Source organism: Tupaia chinensis, unplaced genomic scaffold (genome assembly GCF_000334495.1).
Source record: "Tupaia chinensis unplaced genomic scaffold, TupChi_1.0 Scaffold143648_1, whole genome shotgun sequence".
NCBI lineage: Eukaryota > Metazoa > Chordata > Mammalia > Scandentia > Tupaiidae > Tupaia > Tupaia belangeri.
This window is the reverse complement of record NW_006203497.1, coordinates 793020-803645: the sequence shown is the minus strand read 5'-3', so window position 1 is coordinate 803645 and position 10626 is coordinate 793020. Positions and strand designations below refer to the sequence as shown.

The window sequence follows — 10626 nt, the reverse complement described above, 5'->3', positions numbered from 1 at the left end:
AACTACACTTACAGGTCAGTAGGTGGCATACTGGTTAATGCACCAGAAGCCCACATGGCCAACCATAGTTCAAGTCCCAGGTCTGGTGTCTTGAAAATCACACTGGGCACGTGTGCATGCATGTTGAAAATTCTGAGAGAGGAATGGAAGAGAAGAGATTGCCTTTCCCTCTATCTGTGTTTCTTTGGCAAGCACACATGCCCTATGACAAGAACCAAAAAGGAAAACCTATACTTAAGCAAATAATTTGTATGATGCAACAAATCAAAGAACAAATTTAAATAATCAAAGAAGGGAGGACACCAAATCTCTAGAGAAATTCTGTACACTGAAAAATTATCTTTAGAAAATGAAATAAAGGGGGAACCAGCAGTTAGCGTAACGGCTATGTCGCTGGACTCCCACGTAGTCGACCGCAGTTCGCATCCTGGACCTGGTGGTTTAAAACTCATGCCGGGCACGTGTGCGTGCGTCCCCAAGATCCCAGAGGAGAATGGAGGAGAAGGGATTGCAGCATGACCATCCCCCCTGGGGGGGGGGGGATTTCTTGCTTTCTGTCTGGCTGGCGAGCGTACGCGCCCTATAGCGAAAATCTCTCCAAAAAAAAGAAAATGAAATAAAGGCATTCTAAGGTAATTAACAATTTACTTTTTAAGAAATGTAGGGACCAGCAGTTAGCATAATGGCTGTGTGACTGGACTCCCATGTAGTCAACCGCAGTTTAAGTCCTGGACCCGGTGGCTTAAAAATCACGTCAGGCACATGTGCCTGCGTGCCCAAGATCCTGAGAGGAGGATGGAGGAGAAGGGATTGTGGCATGGCCATCCCCCCTGGAGGTGGGGTGATTTCTCACTTTCTGTCTCTCTGTCAGTACAAATGCCCTCTAGAAAAAGAGAAAGAGAGAAAAGAAAAAGAAAAAAAAAAAAAGGGAGAAAGAAAGAAAGAAAGAAATGTAAAAGCCTTTTTTTAGAAAGGAGAATGATGTAAGTTAAGAACTTAGATCTACATAAAGAAAAGAAGAGCATCAAAGAAGGAATAGTTAAAATAATAAGCTAAAACAAAAGCATTTACATTTCTTGTTTTTAATTAATCTAACAGATAACAGCCTATTCAAGATAATAATAGCAATGATGTATTCAATTTTGTCTGTTTATGTTTGTGTGTGTGTCTGAGTGATGCATTTGTATATGCATTTTTCACACATGTGCCAATTAATGACAACAGTAATTCAAAGAATAGATGGGATTAATTATGATTATTTTTGTATTATAAGGTACTTTCACTAAAAGGTAAGTGGTACAGAGTTGCTTGAAAAAGTACTTTTATTATTTGTAAATGAGTATTACAAACCTTAAGACAACCATAAAAAAGGTAGTAAAAACAGAATTGCAAATAATAAATTTAAAAAAGGAGTTGAGGGAACCAGCAGTTAGTGTAATGGCTATGTCGCTGGACTCCCACGTAGTCGATCGTGGTTCGCGTCCCGGACCCGGTGGCTTAAAACCACGCCAGGCGTGTGTGCGTGCGTGCCCAAGATCTCAAGAGGAGAATGGAGGAGAAAGGATTGCGGCATGACCATCCCCCCTGGGGGGGGGTGATTTCTTGCTTTCTATCTCTATGTCTCTCTCTGTCTGTCTGGCGAGTGCACACGCCCTATAGTGAAAAATCTCTCCAAAAAAAATAAAAAATAAAATAAAAATAAATAAATAAATAAAAAAGAGGTGAAATATAATAATACAGAATGTTAAATTGAAGTCAGACAAAGAGTGGAAGACAAATATAGAAACAAAGAACAAATAGAAAACAACAGTAAGTATGATAGAAGGTAATCCAAATGTATCAGTAATCACTTCGAAGGTCAATGGTTTAAATGTGTCAACTAAATTAGAGAGATTATCAGAGTAACTCAAAAATTAAGATCCGATATATGTTGCTTACAAAAAAATAATATAAAAACATATATATGTTAAATTAAAAAATATTTCCTATGCCAACACTTTAAAAAAAAAAGTGAAAAAAATCAAAAATGTTTTAGTCAAAAGTCATAAAATTCTATTTCACCAGTTCAGTGCCATGTACTATATCTTTTGTTGTGATTCAATTTTCCCAATTAAATTCTGAGATATAATATTCAACTCCAGGCCTGTCCCCACAATTAAGTTGGTCATATTCTTAGTTTTTGCATTCTTATTTCAGTGTGACTGTATTTAATTTTCTTGGTATAGAACTCCCTGCAGAATTTCTTGGAGATCTGGTCGGCTAATGGTAAGTTCTTTCAGATTTTGTTTATATGGGAATGCTCTAGTCATTTCTTCCCATAGGAAGGATAATCTTGCTGAGTATAGTATCGTAGTTGCAGTTGCTTTTCCCTTAATACTCTGAGTGTATTTTGTCTTGTCTTGAGCTGCTGATAGATTCATGTACCTACTATTTGAACAGAATCCCAACCTGTTTCCTGGCTTTAAGTTGTAAGCATATTTCCTTAGCATTTCTTTGATTTATTAAAGTTAAATCTACTTTTCTTAAAATTAAAAAATATAGTAAAAAATACAGAATTAAAGACTGTAGTAAACTATATAGCATCAGCTAGGTGCTACCTTATAGTATATTCATTCTACTCAGAATTTCATGCCTTAAATCAGATACGTATTAATAGATATGTATATATCAGCAAAGCTTGCTATTTTTTTTTTTTTGGAGAGGTTTTTGCTATAGGGCGCGTATGCTCACCAGAAAGAGAGAGACAGAGAGATAGAAAGTAATTAATCACCCCCCCCAGGGGGATGGTCACACCACAATACCTTCTCCGCTTTTCTCCTCTTGGGATCTTGGGCACACATGCACACGCACCCAGAGTGAGTTTAAGAAACCAGGTCCAGGACTCGAACAGCAATCAATTACATGGGAGTCCAGTGACATAGCCATTATGCTAACTGCTGGTCCCAAAGCTTACTATTGAAAGTAGTTAGATTATTTAAGAAATTTTGTGAATCAATAAAATGTGTGGGGGGGGAGGGAATGGAAAACAACTATGGACACCTGCAATAGTGTGTGAGGAGGGTAGGAAATGGCAAAGGGTGAGAAATAGGGGGAAAATAGATATGTATGTGTGTATATATATTTATATATACATGAAATTAGAAATGGAAAATTACCAACAATAGCATGTATGATTAAGCTACTATGCAGCATCTTCTGGATGGGAAATTACATTTTGTATGCTATGACAATGTTCATTGAATAAATGTAAATTAATTAATTTAAAAAGTATAAAAAGATAAAAAAAGAAAGTGATAGTAGCTGTATTAATTTCACACTGAACAGACATCACAGCAAGGAAAGTTGTCAAGGATGAAGAGAGACATTACATAATGATCAACAGCTCAATTCTTCATGAAAACATACAGTTTCAAATCTGCATGCATCTAATATTATAGTATCAAAATACATCACGGAAAAACTGAAAAACTACAAGGAGAAATAAATGATCCACTATTATTGTTGGAGACTTTAACATCCCTTTTAAGAAATGGACAGATTCAGTCTGTAGAAAATCATTAAAACCTACTTGAATTGCAACCAACAACAGCACAATACACATTATTCTCCAGCTCATACAAAACATCCACCAAAACAGACCAAATTCGGTTCCATAAAACACACATTAACGATTTAAAGGGGATGTAAATTACACAATGTCTGCTCTCAAATTATCAAGAAATTAAACTAGAAATCAATAAGAGTATAGTTGGAAAATCCTCCAAAATTTAAAAATTGAATATATAATTCTAAATAAAGTGAGTCAAAGAAGAAATCTCAAGGGAATATTTCAATATTTTGAACTAAATGGAAACAAATACATAACTAATCAAAATGTGTCAGATGCAACCAAAAGAGTCCTCAGAAGAAGATGTATAGCATCAAATATAGATATTACAAAAGAAGAAAAACAAAGCAATTATCTAAGCTTCTACCGTAGTCAATGAGGGATCAAAATGAGCAAAGTAAATAAAAACTAAGGAGAATAAAAAGAATAATAAAAATTAGAGAATTATGGCATGTTTATAGAAAATATAAGGTTAATATATGAAATTCAATACCTTTCCTATATATCAGCAATAAAATAATGGATTTTGATTTTTCTTTTTCTTTGCTACAATGGTGCATGCACCAGAGAGAGACAATGAGAGAGAGAGAGAGAGAGAAGATTACTAACCCTTCTCCTTTATTTTCCTCTTGGGATTCTGGGCAGACATGTACATGAAGCCAGAGTGATTTTCAAGTCACCAGGTCTGGGATTCAAACTGCAGAGTTGACCATGTGAGATACAGCCAATTAACCTTAAAATTAAAGATTAATTTTAATGTTGCACTTTTTCTTTGCTTTTTCCAGATGATTAGTGAGGATGATATTACTGAATAGAGCTTAAAATCTTATATAATTCACTGATAATTTTAATAATAGAAGGAATTCCCTTATCACTAGAAACAGTAGTTTGGGTGCTCCAGTTAAGGGGGAGGGAATGGAAAACAACTATGGACACCTGCAATAGTGTGTGAGGAGGGTAGGAAATGGCAAAGGGTGAGAAATAGGGGGAAAATAGATATGTATGTGTGTATATATATTTATATATACATGAAATAAGAAATGGAAAATTACCAACAATAGCATGTATGATTAAGCTACTATGCAGCATCTTCTGGATGGGAAATTACATTTTGTATGCTATGACAATGTTCATTGAATAAATGTAAATTAATTAATTTAAAAAGTATAAAAAGATAAAAAAAGAAAGTGATAGTAGCTGTATTAATTTCACACTGAACAGACATCACAGCAAGGAAAGTTGTCAAGGATGAAGAGAGACATTACATAATGATCAACAGCTCAATTCTTCATGAAAACATACAGTTTCAAATCTGCATGCATCTAATATTATAGTATCAAAATACATCACGGAAAAACTGAAAAACTACAAGGAGAAATAAATGATCCACTATTATTGTTGGAGACTTTAACATCCCTTTTAAGAAATGGACAGATTCAGTCTGTAGAAAATCATTAAAACCTACTTGAATTGCAACCAACAACAGCACAATACACATTATTCTCCAGCTCATACAAAACATCCACCAAAACAGACCAAATTCGGTTCCATAAAACACACATTAACGATTTAAAGGGGATGTAAATTACACAATGTCTGCTCTCAAATTATCAAGAAATTAAACTAGAAATCAATAAGAGTATAGTTGGAAAATCCTCCAAAATTTAAAAATTGAATATATAATTCTAAATAAAGTGAGTCAAAGAAGAAATCTCAAGGGAATATTTCAATATTTTGAACTAAATGGAAACAAATACATAACTAATCAAAATGTGTCAGATGCAACCAAAAGAGTCCTCAGAAGAAGATGTATAGCATCAAATATAGATATTACAAAAGAAGAAAAACAAAGCAATTATCTAAGCTTCTACCGTAGTCAATGAGGGATCAAAATGAGCAAAGTAAATAAAAACTAAGGAGAATAAAAAGAATAATAAAAATTAGAGAATTATGGCATGTTTATAGAAAATATAAGGTTAATATATGAAATTCAATACCTTTCCTATATATCAGCAATAAAATAATGGATTTTGATTTTTCTTTTTCTTTGCTACAATGGTGCATGCACCAGAGAGAGACAATGAGAGAGAGAGAGAGAGAGAAGATTACTAACCCTTCTCCTTTATTTTCCTCTTGGGATTCTGGGCAGACATGTACATGAAGCCAGAGTGATTTTCAAGTCACCAGGTCTGGGATTCAAACTGCAGAGTTGACCATGTGAGATACAGCCAATTAACCTTAAAATTAAAGATTAATTTTAATGTTGCACTTTTTCTTTTCTTTTTCCAGATGATTAGTGAGGATGATATTACTGAATAGAGCTTAAAATCTTATATAATTCACTGATAATTTTAATAATAGAAGGAATTCCCTTATCACTAGAAACAGTAGTTTGGGTGCTCCAGTTTAGAAACCTAAAAAACATATTTCATCGTTTTGAGTTCTGTGAGATTTTGTCAGAGGTATACTCCCAGTATATCCAAAGGACTTATAAAGAAGCTCATATAGTGAGGAAAAAGAGACCTCTTGTCAATAACCATGTTTGTGAACTGTATTGGCAAGGGACCGTCTAGCACTAGTCAGGCTATCAAAGACTACAAACTTCACCAGTCTCTTGGTGTAACTTCATAAGTAACCTGAAATTGATCTGGAATTTGTGCCCTGCAAAATTGTAGGAAATAAAATATTTAATATTTTATAACCACAAAGTTGTGATAAATTTGTTGCACAGAAACAAATATTATTTCCTAATAATACAGTTTGCATTTACTGAAAGAATAAAATCCTGTAGAATTGCCACACAATAATTAAGATCAGAAAATTAACATGAATACAGTAGCTAATTCTTATGTACATTCAATTTTCCAATATATGTTCCTAAAATTTTATGTTAAAACATTCAATTAAAAACATGGATAGCCCTTCATTGCATGTCTCTTTAACTCTGAGTTCTTCTTCCCTCTGGAACAACACCTCAATCCTCAAAAAAAAAAAAATAATCTAAATAGGACATGTATGCAGAATATACAAGTAACTATTAAAACTCTAGATGAAGACAATTTGTCAGTCTAAAATGGACATGGCAAGAAAGAACACATGTAAATATTCAACAAGGACATAAAATGATTCTCAGAACTCTTATTTATCAGAGATATGCCAATTAAAATCACAATTGTTACCACTCTACATAAACGACTATGTCTAAAATTAAAATAGCTAGTAAAACCAAGAGTTAATGAAAATACATTGCAACTGGCAGTTTTTCAGTTTGTTGGAGAAAATGTGAGATAATAAACTACTTTGAAAAACAATCGACAGTTTCTCATAAATTTAACCATTCACTTATCATGTGACCTAGCCATTGTACTCCTAGCAATTTATTTTAAAAATGGAAAAAAAATGCATTTCATAGCACACTTTTTTATAATAGCATGATACTAGAACAACCAAATGTTCATGAGCAGGTCAACAGATGATATATTTTACTGTACTATATTAGAAATGTATGTCATCTAGTACATGGAATTATTACTAAGGAATATCAAGCCTCGTATTACTTATGCAACAAGATGGAAAACTCTAAAAACAGTAAAAATCATACTAGGTCAGCCTGGTGTATGGTGGTTAAGGCACTGGATTCCATATAGTCAACTGCACAGTATGAGACCAGATAGCTTGAAAAACACACTGGGCACTTGTGCGTGTGTGCCCCAAATCCCAAGAGGAGAATGGAAGAAAAGAGACTGTGGCATGGCATCTCCCCAGCAGGTGATTTCTCAGTTTCTCCTTCTCTCTTTCTCCAAGTTTCTCTGTATCTACACCTTAGAGAAAATTAAAAAAAAAAAAAAATCAAACTGAGTAAATAGGAATAAGACACAAAGCGGTTTGTATTGTATGATACTGTTTATAGAAAGCTATTTTAAAAAGACAAAAGTAGGGCCTGGCAGGTGGCATGGTGGTTAAAGACGCTGGGCTCCCACATGACCAACTGCAATTCAAATCCCAAACCTGGCATCTTGCTTTTCACTTTCCTTCTCTCTCTCTCACTGTCTCTCTCTGATAAAATGAAAATAAATGAATAAAGTTAAATGCAATAATCCTTAAAAGATGTTTAAAAAAAGACAAAAGTAATGTATTAGGCATCGGGGAAAGTCATGACATATTTTTCTATGCAATAGTGTGTCATGACTTTTCTGATGACCCAATATATTTACAGAAGGTAACGAGTAGTTGCTTGAATCGAAGGTGGTAGGATGCTTGAAAAGGGACACAGAGAAATTTAGGAGTTAGTGGAAATGTCTATATGTTGATTTGGTGGTGATCACATGAGCTTATTATTTGTCATGATTCATTGAAACTTATACAAGAGGGATGAAGAGGATGTGTAAACTGTATCTAATAAACTCTATTTCAAAATCCAAGCGGTTGAAATAAAATTTCAGAAAAAAAAGGGAACAAGAGCAAATTTATGGGTTGAATAAAAACAGATTAATAACAAGAGTATTTGCCAAATGAAGCACATTTGAGCCAAAATAATTACCCAAAACAAAGACCTATTTGACTGGAAATCAGGTCATTAGAAAATAAATTAAACATGAGATCATTGACGCAATTCAGAAACTCGTCTGACACTGGATCCAGAAAACAATCAGAGCTGGGATCAATGGGACCAGTAGGTACGCCTTGTTGCCTATATGTCTCCTGGCATTCTGCGGAGCTGTGATCTCTAAGGTGCTATCATGAAGAGTTCAGCACTAACTGAAATTGAAACCTGAATGTATTAGTTGCTAAATAAGGAAGAGTTGTAACTATAAAGGACAATTTTACTAAGCAAAGCAGAGGTTTCTTTTTACATAGGATTTTTTTTCTTTTATTTTTTTTTTCGGGGGGGAGAGGTTTTTGCTATAGAGCGTGTGTGCTCACCCGAGAGACAGAGAGATAGAAAGCGAAAAATCACCCCCCAAGGGGGGATGGCCATGCGACAATCCCTTCTCCTTCATTCTCCTCTCGGGATCTTGGGCATGCACACACACACGCCTGGCATGAGTTTAAGCTGCCAGGTCCAGGACTCAAACCACAGTCGACTACATGGGAATCCAGCAACATAGCTATTACACCAACTGCTGGTCCCAATACATAGGATTTTTTTTTAAGCCTTCAAATTCAGTGACTGGCATATTTTCAAATGCAAGAGGATTTCTGAAAGGGACTGGTATAAACTTAGATGTAGAAAGAAGTGCTTCAACTATTACAGAGAAGACAATGGGTATTTTCCTAGGATAGTAGGTATTTTTTTTCTCACTTATGATTCTGCAAATAAATTTTAAAACAGTAGTGACATTAAGTCCTGTAATAATTAGCCCAATTTTAATAACAACTTGAGGAATCGGGAGGATAAAGTATGGACTACCCTTTTGAGTTAATAATGAGAAGAAATAAAGGTTTAAATAATCATAAATAAAAAAACAAAAGAAACTAATTCTTGTGAGACATGATATAAGATGAGTTTAAGAATATACAAACAGGGAACCAGCAGTTAGCGTAATGGCTATGTCGCTGGACTCCCACGTAGTCGACTGTGGTTTGAGTCCTGGACCCAGTGGCTTAAAATTCACGCCAGGCGTGTGTGTGTGCATGCCCAAGATCCCGAGAGGAGAATGGAGGAGAAGGGATTGCAGAGTGGCCATCCCCCCTTGGGGGTGATTTCTTGCTTTCTGTCTCTATGACTCTCTCTGTCTGGCGAGCGCACGCGCCCTATAGTAAAAAATCTCTCCAAAAAAAAGAAAAAAAGAATATACAAATAGAACTGCTCTTGAGCCAGCCAGTGTTGTGGTCATTAAGGCATCTGGATTTCATGTGTCTGTGTGTTTCAAATTCCTGACCTGGTAGGCTGAGAGTGGGTATGCTAAAAGTCCCCAAAGAAGAATGGAGAAGAAGGGATTTCTGTGTGGGGAGTACTTTCTCATTTGCCCTCCCCCACCTGCCCACCCCTCTCTCCTTGACAAGTCCATTCACCTTTGGTAGGAAGTGGCCAAATCTGAGCTGAACAATGGTGACCTCTAAAGACAAGCAGAGGCACAGATCTGCTTAGGTGACTGAGGTTAAAGGAAACTATATTTCAGTCAGAGAAGACCAGGAAAGACAAGAGGACATTTGTATAGAATGGCAAGACACAAAATGCTCCACAACTTCAGTTGACAACAGCAAAGACACCTGGCTTCTCAATCCACTCCTTCCTCTCCCCTCTTTTTCCCTAGGAAAGAATAAACTTGGGAATGGCTCATGGCTGCAGCTGTCTCCATCAGAGACACCTGGACCACCCAATCCCTGCTTCTCCCTACTTGCGTGTTTGTATTTGCTTCTTCATCAGAGACACCTGGACCACCCAATCCCTGCTTCTCCCTCCTTGCTGGTTTGTATTTGTTTCTTTCCAATCCACTATCGCTCCCACTCAGGGTCATGTCTCCCCACCATGCAAGTCACAGCAACCTTTAAACAAAAACCAACAAGCAAAAACTACTCTTTGTTTTGTGTTTCTGTCACTGAGTGCCACTGTTGTTAGAGACAGAAACGTTTATTCTTAACTAATAAAGGCTCACTTATTTAGTTCATGGTTTGGGGGCCCAAGGTCAAGGGTCCACATCTGGTAAGAGTTCTTCTGGTATTGTTAGAGTGAGTAAAATTGGCTTAAGCAAGCCTTCATAGTGTAAAAAAAAAATTTAAAAATTTAAAATTAATAAAATAGCCTACAACAGTCTCTATAGATAATAAAATGCATCCTAGCTTGAAATAAATTGTAGTCTGCTTTAGGAATATATCCTGGGCCGACCTGTGATGTGGTAGTGAAGGTGGCTGGATTCCATAGCTTGACTGTGCAGTTTGAGTCCCAGGCTTACAGCTTGAGGAACATGTCCGGTGCATATGGTGTGCATGCCTGAAGTCCCCAAAGCAGAGAGAAATGGAGAAAGGTTGGAGTGTGACTATTCCTTTCAGGGAAAACTTTCTAACTTTCCCTCTCT

At 35.9% G+C, this 10626-nt stretch overlaps 1 non-coding gene across 1 annotated transcript; it reads left to right on the top strand.

Annotated features, from left to right (window-relative positions):
* Positions 1 to 7752: 7752 nt before the first annotated feature.
* On the top strand, positions 7753 to 7807 carry MIR9771L (microRNA mir-9771l). Its single transcript, NR_130604.1, has one exon. It is a non-coding gene; the product is annotated as a microRNA mir-9771l (primary transcript).
* Positions 7808 to 10626: the final 2819 nt, after the last annotated feature.